At 36.1% G+C, this 19474-nt stretch overlaps 1 protein-coding gene across 3 annotated transcripts in view; it reads left to right on the forward strand.

The window, feature by feature from the left end:
• Positions 1 to 19474, forward strand: part of BACH2 (BTB domain and CNC homolog 2) — a 416861-nt gene that overhangs the window by 219903 nt on the left and 177484 nt on the right. For all 3 annotated transcript variants that reach the window (XM_031964518.1, XM_023503111.2, XM_023503110.2), the window contains one exon: positions 15378 to 15526. The gene's annotated coding sequence lies outside the window, so the exon portion shown is untranslated. The remainder of the gene's footprint in view (positions 1 to 15377; positions 15527 to 19474) is intronic.

The following is a 19474-nucleotide window of genomic DNA, read 5'->3' on the forward strand; positions in this document are numbered from 1 at the left end:
CATTGACAATTGCCAAACCTTTTGTTCCAATTTCCCTTCCTTCCTCCCATCCCTTCCCCCAGATGGCAGGTTGACCAATACATGTTAAATATGTTAAAGTATAAGTTAAATACAATATAAGTATACATGTCCAAACATTTATTTTGCTGTACAAAAAGAATCAGACTTTGAAATAGTGTACAATTAGCTTGTGAAGGAAATCAAAAATGGAGGTGGACAAAAATTTAGGGATTGGGAATTCTATGTAATGGTTCATAGTCATCTCCCAGAGTTTTTTCGCTGGGTTTAGCTGAGAACAACAACTCTTTACTGACTTTTCTGCTCTTTCAAATTTCCATTCTTTTTGCAACCTGTTCATAGTGCTTCATCTGGAGGCCTTCCACAGTCGCTTCTTTACCATCCATGGATGATACTGGTCTTTCTTTTGTCTTCCTTACAATCTATAGATGAACACGGATCTTTCTATTGGTTCCAATCTACTTATGGTCAGAGCTGCCAGGAATCATTATCAATAACATCAGCAAGTATTACTTAGGTAACTTCTGGGTTTGGTCTAATGCCTTTTCAATAACTGGACCTCATCATAAGCCCACATAGAAATTACTTGTATTAGCAGATCCCATGATTGAGAGCAGATGTTACTCACTTATCAGGTCAGTCCTTTAGAGAATCTTTGTATTATTTAACTGGATGACTTTAGAGTACATTTTTCATTTAGAATATTTTTGTTTAGGATTCTAGCATCTTTCACTCATGGGACATAACCAGTCCTAGAAACCTACACATACATAATAGTGAAAATAATCCAGGAATTGAAATTGGAAGTGCTGCCTACAGCTTGTGTGACTTCGTGTCATTCACTTTATCTCACTGGACTTAAGTTCCTTCTTCTGGAAGCTGAGGGGCTTGCCCCAGATGACCTCCAAGATCCCTTTTTGCTCTAAATATGTGGTTGAACCATCTCTTCCTTCAGTAAAAGAATATATTGCCTTAAAATCAGAAAAATGATTCCATGGGAGTATGGATTTAAGGGAAATAACACTATGGGGAGGGGGGGGCAGATTTTCTATGTTAGAGTGGAATAGGTAATGATCTTTTGACAGAGTCTTTGAACTATCAGTCAATCAACAGATAAATACTGGATAACTTGTAGACAATCAACAGAGGGAAGCCATTAGCATTAAGGAGAATCAAGAAGGTCTTGCAGTAGACTTGCAGAAAGTCAAGAAATGGAGATGAAAGAGAGGATTTTGGAAAAGGGGACAGCCAGTGAAAATGATAATCTGAAGATGGAATGTCTTATGTGAGAAACAGCAGGAAGGTAAATATTACTTGAGTACATGTAAGAGAATAAGATGTAAGAAGATTAGAATAATAAGGAGCCAGGTTATATAGACCTGAAAAGACCTGATAAGAAGCCACCAGAATTTATTGAATGGGGGAGAAATGAAGGATGTAATTGTCAGACCTGCAATTCAGGAGATTGCAGATTAATGGAGAATGAACTGGAGTGATGAGAGAGTTAAGGCAGTCAAACCAATCAAAAGATTATAGCAATTGTCCATGCAGGGGATAATAAAAACCTGCACTGGATGGTGGCAGTGTCAGAGAGGCAAGGGACATACACAATTGATGTTGCTAAGGTAAAATCAACAGAACTTGGCAGCTTACTGGATTTGGAAGGTGAGAGAGAGTGAGAATTTGAGGGTTTTGAGTCTGGGTAACTAGCAGGATGGTGGTGCTCTTGACAAAAATAGGGACATTAAGAGGAGCGAGTTTGTGGGGGAAAGGTAATGAGTTCAGCTTTAGGTTTATTATGTAGAAGATGTTTCTACAAGCAGCTTCACCATGACAAGGAAGTGATCCAGGGACAGAGTGAGAAAGGAGGGTATTACCTGTTAGATATGTCCAATAGGATGTTGAAGATGCAAATCTGGAGGTCAGATTTGAATTTAGATCTCTTGACTAAAGGCCCAACAGTCTATCCACTATTCCACCCAGCTTCCCACTAGTGGGATACAACATGTAAAAAGAGAAGAATTTATCTTGTGATTAGAGGATTAGAGGAATTAATTATATGTATTATGGATAGCTTCCCATAAGAGATGGCAAAGGACCTGAGGGTGATGTAGATGGCTCAGCTCTAGCCCTTCTATTTAGTATGCCTATTCCTTTTAAAGTTAGGAAAATCCTACCAGTTTCAGATTCAGACAAGTTTGAACTCTATCTCACCTACCCCCTTCCTTCCCCACCCACCCACCACCATGGTTTGTTTCCCTTGACAATCTGAGTGACAAAAAGTGTTTTAAGAAAAAGGTGGGGGCAGCAGTGGGAGGAGTGGAGATAGGAAAATGTTGATAAATAGGGGACACAGGAACACTACAAGTCTGAAGAATGTTTCTTTTTTTCCTTTTTTTTTTTTTTTTTTACTAGACTTGGGGGCAAGATTTCTTTGAAGTTATAATTTTGGTATTAGATTTAAGATGTAGATAAAAATACGCTACCTTTTTTTTTTTTTTAGAGGAGGGCAAATAGGGCTTTGCTTGTCAAATCCCATTAGCACTCCCAAGAAAATCTTAGTTGAACTGAGTTTTGGGTGAAAGCATTCAGTTCTCATTACTCAAGGCCAGAAGTACCTTCTAGAAAACCTGATCATTTCATATCTGATTGTACACAAAAGTTTCCACTGCTTTCAAGCTGGAAACCCACTTTTAATATATATGACTGTTGCTGTAATTAAATACTATTTCCTTTTTCTCAGATTAATAGTGCTAGCCCTGTTGGCTTTTTCTGCTAAACAAACTTAAGTTCGTACAAAAAGGAATTATATGCAGGCCATTACCCATATCTGGGAAATGAGGATTGACTTGCCAGTGAATTAAAACTAATTCTACAAATATCTTTTAAAACTTTCCCTGGGTTTCTCTAACAGTAAATGTGAAGAAATGAAAATGCATTGCTTTCAGGCTTAGTGTAGCATCACATATCTCCTTACCCACATTCTCCAGGGAGAATTCTAGCGAACATTTTGAAAGTTTTACTGAAAAAAGAAAATGGTTACTCAAAGGACTGAGTTTCACTCTCTTGCCATTTTAATGTGGTCCTAAAAGAGACAAACTGAAATGGGATGAAGAAATTGAGAAAATAGAGTTAAGGGGTAGTTTCCTGAAGCCTGAACATTCAAAGACATTACTCATTTAGAAATACTTAAATTGGGTCAGCCAGATGGGACAGTGGAGCATTGGGCCTAGAGTCAGTTGGACCTGAGTTCAAGTCTGACCTCAGATACATAATACTTACTAGCTATATGACTTGGGCAAGTCACTTTACCCCAATTTCCTCACCCAAAAAAAAAAAAAAGAAGAAGAAGAAGAAGAAAAGAAAATCCTGAATCAGTGGTGTCTTGGTTCTTTTTTTTATGGCAGCCCTACATTGGACTACCCTGAAGCTTTTGCAACCTGAATAGATAAAATGCCATTAAAATAGCATGACCTTAATGTTTTATGATTAAATTGATATAGCCAAATTGTCACAGTACCAAAGTAACTTGTTAACTTGTTTTTTTAAAATAAATTTTTAAAAATATACAATAGGAGAAAAGGAGCTAATATATCCAATCTCCAATTGCCAACCAACCCCAGGAAGAGCTGTTTACTCTGCAAACTATAAAGAGTTTGTGGAGAGAGTTTCCAGTCTTTAATAATTTAAGGATCAATTATATCAAAAGAATGTTGCCTTAAATGAGGCATCATATCTAAAGCACCTTGCAAACCTTGCAATACTGTATAAATGCTGTTATTGTTGTCATTATTACTATCATTATAATTGTACTTTGGAAACATCCAGGTTACACAGTAGACAAAATACTGAAGTTGGAATCAAGAAGACCTGAGTTTAATTTTTGATTCAGACAATAATTGTTGTGACCCTGGGCAAGTAATTTAACTTCACTTAGCCTTAGTTTCCTTAATTGTAAAGTGAGAATAATAATAGTACTTACTTCCCAAGGTTGTGAGAATCAAATGAGATATTTGTAAAGTGCTTAGTACAGTCCCTGGCACATAGTCAACACTTAATAAGTCCTTCCTTCCCTCTTTCCCTTTTTTTCCTTCCTTCCTGTTTTACCTCCTTCCTTCCATCTTTCCCTTCTTTCTTCTTTCCTTTTTTCTTCTTTCCCTCCTTCCTTCCTTCCTTCCTTCCTTCCTTCCTTCCTTCCTTCCTTCCTTCCTTCCTTCCTTCCTTCCTTCCTTCCTTCCTTCCTCAAACACATTTGTATAACTTTTAGACTGTGTGAGTGGTATATCTCAAGCTACTGCCTCTCCCATTGGGGCATCATTTGGTACATGATGGCTTTGCCATCATCCTCATTTTAGAAGTTATAAGAGAGGTGGGCATTAATCCCAGAAACTTGTCTCTCCAGTTAGCAGTCAATTCCTTCTATCTCCAATTATGTTTTGTTTGGTGGAAAGATTAGGGCCCAGGTCTATTTTTTCCCAAAAAAGTCATAATTAGATCCTTGGTGTTTCTTAATTTGTGTCATGCTCTAAAGTTAATGCTCATTGGCCTTAGATATGAATTACTTAAGAAGGAAATAAAATAGAATTTAGAGGAATCAACCTACAAGTGCCTATTATATACCAGACAGTACAGAAAGTACTGATTTCAAGGAGTTTGCATTCTGTCAGGGAGGCAATATGGGCAAAAACGTATACACACACACACACACACACACACACACACACAAGTTACACAAGGTGTACTTGTCAGAGAAGGCACTAACATTTTGGTAAAGGCTTGAAGAAAACCATGGATTTCAACAATTGGAGATAAGAGTGGAGGACATTCAAACTTGAAAGAGAAAGGGAGCTGGGAGAGGGAACCATTACAAAGGCCTAAAGGTAAAAGTTGAAGTATTATGTATAGAAATAGCAGGAAAATCAGTTTGGCTGAACTGCTGATTGCATGAAGGGGTGGTACAGGTAAACTGGAGTCAGGTTGTGGCTTTAAAAGTCAAATAAAAGTGTTTATATTTGATGCTAAAGATAATAGGATGTTCACTGGAGTTGGGATATGATATAGTTTGAAGAAAATGACTTTGACAATTGAGTGGTAGAGATATTGGAATAAGTAGAGGTGAGCCAAGGACATCAACTGGAAAATCATTTCAGTAGTTCATGAATAAAGTAGTAACGTTTGAATCTTGGCTTTGCTACTTACTACCTTATAATCTTTAGGCAGATTGCTTAACCTCAATTACCACATTTTAAATGAAGGAGGTAAATGAGATCTTGAAGGCCTCCTCAAGCAAAAATTCCCAAGAGAATATAGCAGCCCCTCTGGAATCATTTTCCCAAATCTCTCTAATACTGCAAATTAGATTCCCAGGAAAGTGTCTACCACTCCCCTCATGCTTTTAAGGGTAATCTTAAGAGATTGGGATTTTAGTACTGTCACTCACAAGTCCCCATCTGATATATTCCCTTTTGATTATCAGCCAGTCATACTTAAGTAGCTTTTAGAAAGGGGCATTTACTAATTAATACAACTATCAACAGTTTGTATAAAAATATCCACCCACAAATCTGTGACACATTTTTCTCTTGTATGTGCAAGGTCTCTGGAACCCACAAGTCCCCAATGGACTCAAGTTTAGAGGGCATGTTTCAAAGGGGTAATTTATAGCTTTTTATAATTAGGCAGTCCTCATGAAACTCCTGTAGGTGTGTATAGCTATTTTTTGGACTCTCCAAGTGTCAATACCCTTGAAATATCCTAAAACTTCCTTTCCTCTTTATGTCTAATTTGTCCTCAGCTCTCAATACAGCCACTGCCATGAGCCAGTGCTGTTTTAAGGATGTTACTACCTACTCTGCAAAGAATCCCAGTCTTTACACCCTTTGAAGTTCACAAGGTTGTCATCTGATCAAAGGAAGATGACAAGAACTCTTTCTTCTCACTGTTTATCCCCAAGCTATTCCTTCTCAAGATTTTGGTGGAGAATTACTGAACACTAACTGGAAATCACATAACTGATTTTATTCAACCAACCAAAAGACATTTCCTATATGGTGTCATCTTCTTTCATTTAATTTGTGCCTAATTTATACCTCTGCTTGATTGATTCAATAGAGATATCCATTCTTTCTGCACACCCAGTGTTTGTCCATGCTTGATTGCCTATTTGATTGAATTACAAAGTCAATCTCACAGGTATCAGAGTGTAGAATATATTGTCAGTTATATTAATAAGAGTTGAGAGGTATGGGACACTCTGCTTCTTACATGAATACTTATTTTATACAAGTGACTTCCGTTATTGTCCCATAGCTAATTAGTGACTTGGGCTAAAACTAAACCATCTATCTCATTTTCAATGCTCTTTCTCATTAGAAAATGTATGTGTAGGAGCAGCTAGGGGGTGCAGTGGATAGAGCACCAGCCCTAAAGTCAGGAGGACCCGAGTTCAAATCTGGCCTCAGACACTTAGCACTTCCTGGCTGTATGACCCTGGGCAAGTCACTTAACCCCAATTTTGAAAGAAAGAAAAAAACTGTGTGTATATATGTATATGTGTGTGTAGATATATAGATATATAGATATATAATATATTTTCCATTCAGTACTTATTTATTAATCCTACCCATGTACTGGGCATAGCAGTGCTAAGTGCTGGGGATAAAAAAAAGTCTCTGTTCTCAAGGAGTTTATAGTCCAATACATATTTATAATATATAAACATACATAGATATTTCATAGGATCATAGAGCTAAGAGCAGCTAAATGGCACAGTGGATAGGACCCAAAACCCCCAGGAGTATTTAGTTGTTATTCTGTTATATCCAACTCTTCATGACCCTATTTGAGGTTTTTCTGGCAAAAAGACTGCAGTGGTTTGCCATTTCCTTCTCTAATTTGCTTTATAGAGGAGGAAACTGAAGCAAACAGGGTGAAGTGACTTACTCAGGGTCACACAGCTAGTGAGTGTTTGAGGCCAAATTTAATTTAGGAAGATTTCTTCCTGACTCCAGGCCTAGAGCACTATGGTACCATATAGCTGCCCCTTGTCCTGACATAAAATCTAGCATCAGTCATTTACTAGCCTCATGATCTCAGGTATATTTCTTATCTCTTATCCTTCAGTTTCATAAACTATAAAACAGGAGTCATAACAACACCTACATCCCAGAGTGCTTGGGTAAATCAAATGAGATATTTGTAAAGAATTTATTAGCACATACTAGGCACCTAATAAAAATGCTTGGTTGCTCCCTTCTTTACTTCCTTGCATTTGCTGAACTTTCAGGGCCATCTAGTCCAACCATCTCTTTTCACAAAAGAGGAAACTGAACCCCGGAGAAGTAAAGTAAGGTTACATAGATAGTAAGTGGCTGAGGAATAGTTAGAGCTCGAGTCTTTCTCCTCTATAGTAATTCTACACAGAAATTGAGTTCCAGTTATCAAAAGACCATTAAACTGTAATATGTTTCTCTTTAAGCCCAACTTTAAATAGGAGTTGTTACTGGTAGTTAAAACTAGTGATCTGAGACTGGCCAGGAGATAAAGCAAGTTCTCACCTTTCATCTTTGTATACTGTTTGTATTAATTTGGCTGCTGTGCATAATATGTAGGCTGGCATCAGTCTTTGAGGATCATTCCATCTTTAGAAAACGTATATATATATAAGCTATAGAAACAAATACAGAAATGGCAAAAGAAAGCATCCACAGATTTTTCCTTTAACATAAGAGTGTCTTATTTGAGAAGAAATATGTGGTATCTCCCTTAAAGAGTATAGGACCAGTTTTGAAAAATATATATATATATATCCCATTTCTTACATCTGCTCATCACATCTTTGGTGACCCATTTCTAGATACAGACTAAATTAGGATGGTATCAGTTCCTGCTCCAATCCAAATTGAATGAAAAGAACCCCTCTAATTTAATCTCTAATTACAGTAATTTATTGAGCACCACAAATTCTCTGTATGCTATCAAGCCCTTCTTCACTGTGGAGTGATAAGAGCTCCTGAGATTAAAAAGGTCATCCCTTGGTGGCAATGAATGATTCCAGTCATGAAGGAGTAATGATGGGCATCAGTGGAAGAGCTACTCATACTATTTATCTGTCCTTTGAAGTAAAATAGAAAGGGGAAAGTGAGGATCCGTAACATGAATTCTCATCCCAGGTCCATTATGGCTTAGTTTTGTAACTTCGTTCAAGTTATATGTAGAAAGAGCTAAAAAGAACCCTGTGTTTGACTAATGAGGAAATCAGTGCCTAGAGAATGGGGCAATTTTGCTCAAGGTGTCACTGTCCTAGAGAGAAAGTGGGCACATTGTGGAGAGATCAGATTTGGAGATAGGAAGCTGAGTCCAAGTCCCTCTGCCAGCACAAATTCGCTGTATGCCCTTGAGTAACTCACTTCACTTCTCTGTTTAGTGAGCCTCAGTTTCCTCATCTGTAAAAAGAACTAAAGAAGGAAATTATGTCAAAACACTGTAGTATCTTTGCCAAGAAAACCCCATATGGGGAAACAGAGTCAGCCATGGCTGAAACAAATGAACAACAAATCTCTGAGGTGGAATGGTACCTAAAAGAACAACTAGTTCAACCCATGCTGGAACAGGAATCCTCTTAGTCCCAGGAAGTCCATTCCCCTGTCCCTAGAAAAAAGGTACTTGGCAAACAGGTACTGGAATAGAAACAGCACAAGTCCATATTGCTGATTAAAGACAAGGATCCAGGTCTCTCGGTTTCTAATTCAGTGTATATTCTAATTGGTGCCTCTGTAATCATTCACTATCTTTGTGTTTCAATTTTCTTCTCTTTCTTACCTATCTCATAGGGTTGTTGTGAGACACAGACAAGAAAATATGAATGCAAAATGTAAATGTAATGGTCTTATTGCTATGTATGGTTTATACTTTTTAACATAAGTAGTGTCTTTCTTCTTTGATATTTAGTGACTTTGAAGGGAAGGAGTTTTTCTCAAGTGACACATTTTTTATTTTGGTAGCATGCCTCGTTCACAGATTGTAGTTCAGCAGTGAATCTGAGTGGGCTTATTCCAAGCATATTTTTTTAGATGAGAAAAGCTAAGATTGTAGTTAGTCTTACAAATGCTGGTTGTGCAGTTTGGGTATCCAAAGAGTATCTGCTGTGTTTTTTTTTCCATTTTAGAAATTGATTAGATCCTTCTGAAGAATCAAAGAAATCATTCTCTCAGAGAGAGACATAGAGAAAGAGCACATCTCCTCTAGTTTCACCATGTTTGTCACCCATTACATATGTGTATATATACATATATATGTCCTCATAATAATATTTATATGACTAAAATTCAGCATTTACATCTTCTCATCTGAATCTTACATGAGGCCTTTTAGAAAAGTACTATACACTATGGACACTGAATGTGGATCAGATCATAGTATTTTCACTTTTTTGTTGTTGTTGTTTGTATTTTTTCCTTTCTTGTGAAAGACAATTTTTCCCTTTTGATCTGATATTTTGTGCAGCATAAAGATTGTGGAAATATGTTTAGAAGAATTGTATACATTTAACCTATATCTGATTATTTGCTGTCTTGGGGAACGAGGAGTTAGAGAAAGGGAGAAAAATTTGGGACACAAGGTTTTACAAAAGTAAATGTTGAAAACTATCTTTGCATGTATTTGGAAAAATAAAATACTATTTAAAAAGAAAAGTACTATATGTAATACCATCCTCATTTTAAAGAAAGGGAAAATTGAAGTTTCTGAAAGACAGGTGATTTCCCTGTGTCATGTTTATCAATTACCTCTTCCAAGAAGAATTTGGTACTTAAAGGGAAAAAAAAGAAGTTTGAGATTTATTCAGATTTCAGGAGGTCATGTAGAGAAAATATTGTAACTTGAACAATTCTAACTCCTTTGAGGTACTGTTAAATGAGAATTATATTCCTTCTGTTTCTGTCTTGAAGGAAGGTAGGAAATAAGCATTCATTTAGTGATTTATTATGTGCCAGACACTGTGCTAATATGGTGAGGTTTTTTCAAGGAGCAAATGAAATTATGTATGTTAAAGCACTTTGTAAGCAATAGAGCTCTATATCTGTGTATAAGTATATTTATATTTATGAGCTATTATTATTTCTTTGTCACATGTCCTTTTTAAAAAATCCCCTTAAACAGCAATAATTTCAGCTTTCATCCTTTGGTTCAAAGACAGACAAAGACTTCCTTGTGTCAGCACATAGTCTTTTCAATTAGTTTTACCATAAACTAGAATGGCTTTGGAAAGGAAAAAAAAAGAATTATATTTGCTTCTCCTTGTAGACTCCCTGAATTATGATGACAGAACAATGTAAAGATTGAGGCTGGGGACTTATAGCCAAACTCACAGTTATCATGGTAACCATGAAATAAGACTAGAATAGATCATTGAAATTCACAGACAATTCTCAAACCTCGTTAAGGTGTGAAGGGAACTGATGAGTCAATACTTCCAACATTCTCCCCACCAGACCTTTTACCAGAGCTGCTAACATGAAGCAAGATTGTCCGATTAGATTTCTTATTCATTTTTTCCTCCTTTTTCTGCCTTTCTGATGGATAAGCTAATGAGGAAGGAAATGACCAAGAAGCAAGAGCATATATTTTAAAGGGGGGGAATAAAATGCCTGCCAGGGCAGAAGCAACCTATGAATAAGCAGAAGATGATTATATATAATAATGATTTTGCAATCTTGCCAGTTCTACTCCCTCCACTATCTTGTCCCCATTTCTCTCCACTAATTCCACAGCTGCTTCAGATCAGATCTTCCTCACCTCTCTCTTAGACTTGTGGTAGCCTTCTAATTGGTCTCCCTGCTTCCCTTATTGAATCCATCCTTCACACAGATGCCAAAGTGCATCTGAATATGTCACTCTTCCCATCCAAGATGCATCAGTGGCTCTTTATTGTCACTAGAATAGGGTAAAAACCCTTCTGTTTAGCATTTGGAACCCTTAATGTTCTGATTCCAACTTTTCTTTTCAAGCTGATAATACATTATTCCCCTCTAGCATTCTTTACTTAAAGCAGATCTGCTTTTTTGCCATTCCTAATGTTCAAAATTCCATCTTCTACCTCCATATTTTTATACACTGTGCTCCATGTCAGAATTATCTCAAAATCTATATTTACTTAATCTGTGAAGAGATATTCCCCCTTATCACTTCACAGGATAATGTAAAATCCTTGAGGTCAGGAACTGTCTCACTTTTATATTTCTATCCTCAATATTTGACACATAATAAATATTTTACAAAGCTGTTTGGTTTTATCTTCCCCAGCATTTTTCTAGATTTGTTGTTGGTTAGTCATTTCAGTTTTGTGTCTAATTCTTCATGACCCCATTTGGAGTTTTCTTGTCAAAGACACTGGAATAGTTTGCCATTTCCTTCTTCAATTCAGTTTTATAGATGAGGAAACTGAGGCAAAAAGGGTTAAATGATTTGTACAGAATCACACAGTTAGTAAATGTCTGAAGCCAGACTTGACCTCAGGTCTTCCAGACTCCAGATCCAGTCCTGTATCCTGTACAACCCAGGTGTCCCATTCTACAGATAGTAGGTGTTTAAAATGTGTGAGTTGAATAGAAGACCCTTAATAGAGCCATTTTCAGGTTCTTATTCCTTCATACTGTAAACAAAATTTAAAAGCAAGAAGTGTCAGCCATCTACTCCCTCAGTGAGGTGTATCCATGTTTGATCCATTCTGATTTAGGAAGTGTTTAAATTGTATACATTTTGTAAAGAACTCTATGACTTATTGGGAGATTTATATTCATCTCACTTCTCCTTGACCCATCCTCTGATGCTATGGAGCTGCTTACCCATCTTCTTTGTGAAAGTCCTTCATACACAATAAAACCTCAATAATATAGACTTCTTAAGTTAAGATATTCCTTTGGTTTGGTGGGGGAAAGGGGAAAGCAGGGGAAGCACTAAGCTGAAGATACCTTGGTTCTCTTTGTTAAACAATTGAATAGCATAATCAGAACTTTGTAGAACTTTATGTTTTGTCTTAAAAACAGATTTTTGAAGTACTTTAGAAATCATTATTTTATTTTTGATATTCTAATTGCCAGGTAAGCAAAAGCAGGCAGTTCCTGCTGGTAGTGTCTTGATGAGCTAAATACAAATAATTCCATCCCTTTTTTAGAAGGACTTCCATAAGGGAACACACAATAGAACAACTTAAAAAGAAGCAATAGCATAGTAAAAGTTAAATTTCATATACAGGTAGACCAACTATGCCCATCATATATAATCCCTCTTGGACAAAAGGTTGTCCCAGAATAATTATCCCAGCCAAATGATTACAGGAACTCACCTTCCTGCCTCATCTCATTCTTTAGCATTTCCCTTTCTAGTTCTAGGACAAAACACTCAAAATAAGACAGAGTTAACTCTAGATCTTCCTCTGGTCAGGAGAGAAATTTCACTTGAGCTTTTTGAAATACTCAGACTCATTGATATCACCTTTGTGTCTCTTGTCTTTCCCTAGGAACAAAGGATAGCTTTTTCAGGGTCATTTATTTAGTGGTTCTCTGTTTTTTATTGTTAACAAATTTGAAAAACCTTAGAAAACCCCATGGGGCTTGTATGGTATTTTTTTTTCAGTTACAGGGGGAAAACTATAAGATATTTTTTTAGCCTCTAGTCCCAGAAGAGAAAGACTAACTTAGGAGAATAGTTATGAAAGCGAGAAGTAGATGAATCTAAAGACAGTGAGCAGTTAAAGCAAAGAAGGGTGCTAATTTGAGAGCCCTACAAGAGCTTCACCCTTGAAGCCACCATCTCCTACTGGAAAGCATTCAGCTCCATCAACCACTTTGCTAGAATCTCCATGAATCACTCGCTGTGGGAATAGCTCCCTGTCCCAGTGCCAGCACTGCAATGTCAGAGAAACTTGACAGTCCAAGTCAGAATTCTGAATGAATACATTTTTCCCCAAGAAATATTGTTCACATGGTACTATATAGTACTGTTAGTATAATATTGTGTTTTTTATTATTATTAACAATACTTCTATTTTTGATAAAGATGATAATTAATTTGTAGAAGTCTCAAGTCTTCTGAATCCAGGTCCAATCATCTTTATAACATTATTTCCCAAATTCTAGCTTATAGATTGGTAGTATTTAATAGCGACTTTTTTAAACCAAATCTACCAAATATATGCCCCTACTTTCCAACCTCTATGTCTTTGTTCTTTCTTTTTCCTCAAAACCAAATTTCTTTCCTCCAACATCTGTTCCTATTTAAATCCAAATGCTCTCTTCCTTGAAGTATGTCTTGGTCTCCTTTATGAGAAGCGACATTTTCACTTCCATGGAAGGATCAAGAAATATTTCACTCATCTTGACTTCCCTATAGCAGCTCCATCTCTAGCACATAGGAATCTCTCAATATTTGTACACATCCTAACCGTATGACTCTTTCCAGGCTACATGAAGCTCTCTGAAACTATAAATTGCAGAGCAGCTGCAGATCTACTTCAGTAAAGAAAGTTCCTTCACTGGGAATTCCCTATATCAATGAAATCACAAGTTCAGTATGATTATTATCTTTAGCCTGTTTGCTAGACAAAGCTTTAGTGTTCATCTATAATTTACTTTGCATAAAGAATTTAATATAGAAGTCTAACTAGACCTTTTCTTTCCTATCATGTACATTCTCCCAGAGTAAACTTGAAGCTGGGCTCAAAGATTAGTAAAATGAGGCCCAGAAAGATTTAATTATTAATTCAAAGTAACAAATAATAAGAGGCAGAGGCTGCATTTGAATCCAGTTCATATGATTCCAAGTTCATTACTCATCTTAGTATAATTTATAAATGTTACATAAGCATAATTATTTTAATTTTAATCATCTTGATTCCCATTACTATTAAGTAACTAAATTGAGGAAGGAAAAAAGGCATGCTAATTTGTGCTTGGCTGCAACTCTTCAAGACAGAAGAGCAGAGAATAAATTTAAGGGCAATCAAACTCTTTAAAGAAATTTTTATTAAACTTGATGATATTAGAGTAGAATAAAAAGATTGTAATTTTTAAAATTACAGAATTGTAATTTTTAGTCTATTCCTTATAAGTTACCTGTTTATAATTGGTAATAAAGGTATTTAAAGGCTCTTTAAAAACAAGAACATTGGACAGAAAGAAGTCAGTTCTGAGATTTAAACCAGAATCAGAGAAGAGATAATCCTTTGAGTTATGCCCTCTGACTTTTTTCTTGTTATAGCATCATATACCTTCTTGTCATCAGGAGCCACTCAAACTTTCTAAAAGTTAACACTTAAAGTCACAAAGGATGGAACACTTTCATTGATCAGACATTATATTTCTCTGATTCTGCTAGCTTCTAGTGAGTACTTAGTTATATGATGAAAGTTTCTTTAGAAACTTTCTTCAGATTTTATAAGCTCATTAAAAACTAACCTTCAAACACTTAGAATTCATATGATCATGAACAAGCCACTTAACCTTTCAGATCTGTTTCCTCATCCTATATAGATAGGGACACTAATATCCTCAGTAACTACTGTATGTATCTTACAGGGTTGTTCTTAAGAAATCATAAAGTGTTATTCCATTAAGGATCTATGATTACCTCTGTGCAAAGAGAACCTGAAGAAGATAAGCCTTAGAGAGCTGTCAGTACCTCAGAAAGCTAGTTAATTTGCTCAAATCACATAGCTCATAAGTGGTGTAAAGGAGGGTTTAAACTAAGTGCATCCTCTTCTCAACAATGCAGTGATTCATGGCAATTCCTATAGACTTAGGATGGAAAATGCCAAACACATTCAGAGAGAGAGAATTATGGAGATTGAATATGTATCAAAGCATATTATTTTTACCTTTTGATTTGGTTGTTTCTTGTGGTTTTTTTCCCTTTTGGTGTGATTTTTCTTGTACAACATGACAAATATGGAAATGTTTAAAGTATTACATATATTTCGCCTATATCAGATTGCTTGCTGTTTTAGAGAAGGGGGAAGGAAGAAAAATTTAGAAAAATGTATATTAAAAACTATCTTTTCAGGTGTCTGGAAAAAAAACTAGTAAAAATAAATAAATAAATAAATAGATGAAGGAATAAATAAATAAATAAACTGAAAGCATCTTACCTGAAGTCCAACTTTCTATCCACTATACTGCACTGTTTCTCTAAAGAACTATACAAATGTGAATCATTACTATTATCAACTGAGTCTTTAGTTTGATTGACTTTGAGCTGATTAAAAGACCAAACAAGCAATGAGGGGGAAATGAGGAACTAATTTCACCTGAAAAATGAAGTGATTTCATTCTGCTAATCGGTAATTTTTTTCTATCCCCAATTAGGTGGAGATCCATTGATTCATCATCAGTTTGCACACAAAGCTTTGGGGGTCCATGTCTGAATGGATTGCTGTAACCTTCTCATTTCTCCATTCATCCAGTTCCCTGCATCTTAAGACTTTAAGCCAGCACAGGACCTAGAAAAATTACATGTAAGTTTTTTTCCCCATTTCTTTTTTGAAAACTAAATAAAAGATAGCATAAGAATGTTTCCTCTGGCAGTGGGGAAAAAACAATAAAACCCCACAAAGCATTTTTTAAAAATGTATCCTAAAAGCTTTAATTTCAAAGAGGGAGAGAAAAAAAAACTATGTAGTTAATAGTTCCTTTAACTCCAGTATGATTGGAAATATGGATCATGAAAGGAGAAATCTGAAATTCTATTTCTGTGCCCTGCATTTCTTTTTTGAAAGTTGTAGCTAAATCTAATGGCAAAGCAACCCACTTCCCACTCCTAGGGGAAAAAAGAATTAATTCTGGAAGCACCTTCAAGATGTGATTGAAACAATGACATGTTTATTGAGTCCACTCCACAGTTGCTATGATTTTCCTTCATTACTTCCATTTGGAAAATGCCACTTAATTCCATGCTGATTGTAGACTATTCTATAGGCACACTCAGTTTTAACTAAGCCCAAGAGAGAAAATCTGGAGTTATCTGAAGTAATCAATGCTGAGGTGTTTATTTGCTTTTCAAAAGCAAATCAATCCTTTTTCCCATTATATTTGAGATATTATTTGTTTTTATTAGAAGTTGGATGTACTTGTACCTTTTTTGAGGGAGCATATATGTCATGTAAAGTGAGACACACCTATATTTTTAATTCTGGCAAGAAGATATAGCTCTTTATGTTTTCTTGATGCTTTCAAGATTCTTCTGTTTTAAGGATGAAAATGATATCATTTAAGATTTGGAATTAAGACATTTACTTTTTTGATCAGAGCAAATGAAAATCCATGACAGACTATTGAAGTTATAGAATGGGTCAATTAAAATATTTAACAGTAATACCAATGACCTATATTATTGTCTTTGTGTTTGTGCACCTCCTTACTCACCAAAAAGTTTCTGGACTTTTTTACAAGATGTAATACTGGATGCAAAAACCCCTTGGGAAGGTTATAGTGCTTCTCAGTGTAGGTAGGAGACAAATGCCATCTCTCTGTTTCAAAATTTTGATGAAATATCAAGAAAAATCAAGTATTTGACTTTTTGCTAGAAGAAAGATGATCACCTCCTCTCTTTAGTTTACAAAATTGTGTTGGTCTTTAATATAGTAAGGTAGAATGATACAACAAATAGCCAGCCAACTGAGAAGACTAGGACTCAAGTCTGGCCTTAGTGAATACTGCTTGTGTGAAATAAATTCGCGCTAAAAACAAAAAGTCATGAAATCAGAGAAATGAGACAAAAACTGATGGCTGATCCAGAGAATCAAAAGGCTTTGTTTTCAGGGTAATCAGTGTAGGTGCCATCTTAACCTTAAAATACCTTTGTTAGGATCATAGATTTTGAAGCTGGAAGGGACATCCCCTTGGAAGCCTGTTAGCCCAACCACCTAGTTTTACAGATTAGTCAGTCCCACATTTATTAGGTGCCTACAATGTGCCAAGCATTGTGCTGAGCAAACTGAGAACCATGGAGATTGAGTGATTTGTCCCCAGCTCTCCATGGAGTAAGTCTGAAAAGGGTGACAAGAAATTCACCAACAGAATGAACAAAAGAATGAAAGTGAGAAAAAATAGGGTATATTTGGGGAAGAGAGGAAGGGAGGAAGGAGAAAGGAGAAAAGAAAGGAAGGACAATGAAGAAGAAGAAGAGAATGGAAGAAAGGAAAGGAAAGAAAGATGGAAGGAAAGAAGATAACAGAATATTATATAACAGAATATAATGGGGCCGTGAATATCAAAGAAAGGAGTATGAAATTTTTTATGTTGTATTTCATTTAGGTCCAACTCTTCACAACCCAAAAAGTACTGAAGTGGTTTGCCATTTCCTTTTCCAGTTCATTTTACAGATAAAGAATTGAGGGAAATGGTTCACAGTTATTTGTGTCTGAGGTTAAATTTGAATTCACAAAAATCTTCCTGATTCCAGGTCCAGTCCTCTACCCAAATGGGCCACTTTTCTGTTCTGAAGCAATAGGCACTACACCCTTGACAAATACTTAAAATGGGGGCACATGAGGGGCACAGAGTCAAAAATACTATGAAGTTTTTTTAATCGTAAATTAACTATCAGTTACTGAAGTATGGTAGAATCAAGGGCACCTGGGATTAAAAGCAAAGTATTCTGAATTCTGGAGAGAAGTTTTCCCTCAACTCTACTGGGGAAAGGGATTTGGAGTCAATCTAAACTAACAAGGTTTTATATGTCAGTTAGTACCATTATTGCTACTATTCCCCAGATGTGTCCTTCTGATGGAGTGTAAAAGGCAGAGCCTGAAATTCTTCTGAGTAGATGAGGAAGGCCATGTGAGAAAATCTCTGATTAAGGTCCAAAACTTAACTCCTCCCCCAGCATTAGGACTGCAACCCAGGTCCTTTCATAGCCTTGCCCCACAAACATGTCCCAAGTACCTACAACCTATGCCTTAGCTGCCTAGAGCTATTTAAAAAATAGATCAGAGCTGAGTGAATAAGTTTTAGGATAAATAAATTGTCACACCAAAGGTATACTTTACTTAGATTATAGGAAAGCATTTGACAATGTGTCTCATTTGCCTCTCTAGAAACAGCTCAGTGGCACATAGAATAGAACACTGTGCCAGATAGACCAGAGCTCAAAACCAAACTCAGACATTTATTTAGCTGGATGATGCTGGACAAGTCATTTAACCTCTGTTTGCTTCAATTTCTTCAGCTGTAAAAATGTGGATCACATTGGACTATACTTCTCAGGGTCATTATGACAATCAAATGAAGTAATATTTGTAAAAGTTTTAGCCCAGTGCTGGGCCCAAAATAGCTACTTCATAAATATTTTTTCCTTTCCACCTTCATACAATATTCTTGTGGATAGAATGGAGAGGTGTGGACTACATCATAGAAAGATTAGATGGATATGGAACTGATCAAATGTCCAGATCAGGAAAATTGCCATTAATAATTTGAGCTCAGCTTAGAAGGAAGTTTTCAATCAAATAACTGAAGGATTTGTGCTTATCCTTGTACCAATTAGCATTTTTAGATGGAACTTGCATAAATCCATAGATTGCATGCTTATCAGATTTGACATGAAACCAAGAGGAATAGCTAACCCACTGAATAATAGAATCAGGATACAAAAATATCTAGCCAGGCTGGGCTTCATCTAACAAAATGGAATTTAATATTGACACATGTAAAGTTTTATGTTTGGGTATAAAAATCAGCTTCACCAAGTACAAGATGTAGTATTTGTAGATAGTTGGCTTTTCATTGAAAAACATCCAGTGGTTTTAAGTAGACTGCAAGTGCCTTTTGAGTTACCTTGATTAGATAACCAAATAATACAATACAATCTTGGGCCACCTTGAGAGCCATGATGGCCAAGACTACATCCATCCTTGTGTTCAGGTCTGTGCATCACATTATTGAAAGTATATCAATGAGAATCTCCAAAGGAAAATGGCCAAGATGGTTCAGGAGCCTCAATTTCATCCCAGTTGAGGATCCGATGAAGGAATGTTTAGCCTAGAAAAGAGAAGAATTAGCAGGGACATGATAACCCTTTTCCAATGTTTGAAGGTCTGTCATGTGGGAGAAAAAATGACATATACTCTGCATATTAAATTATATATACATATTGCTCTGTAGGAGCAATCAGTTAAGATCTAAAGAGACAACTTTAGGTTTGCTCTTTAAAGCCAACAAACAAAAAGCATCTTCCTAACAAGTAGAGCACTCCAAAAGTTCAGCAGATTTCCTCAGGAGATAATGGATTCTCCCTCAGTGGAGGCCTTCAAGCAGAGGATCACTTTTGAGGGATGCTATGTAGAAGATTTTCTTTCAAACTGGATTTTGAATCCAGCAAGATTGGACTAGGTGATCTCAAAGGGCCCTTCTAATTGTGAGATTCTCTGATTCAGAAACAAGTCAGCAAGCATTTCTTAGGCTCC

Source organism: Sarcophilus harrisii, chromosome 4 (assembly GCF_902635505.1).
Source record: "Sarcophilus harrisii chromosome 4, mSarHar1.11, whole genome shotgun sequence".
NCBI classification, from domain to species: Eukaryota; Metazoa; Chordata; class Mammalia; order Dasyuromorphia; family Dasyuridae; genus Sarcophilus; species Sarcophilus harrisii.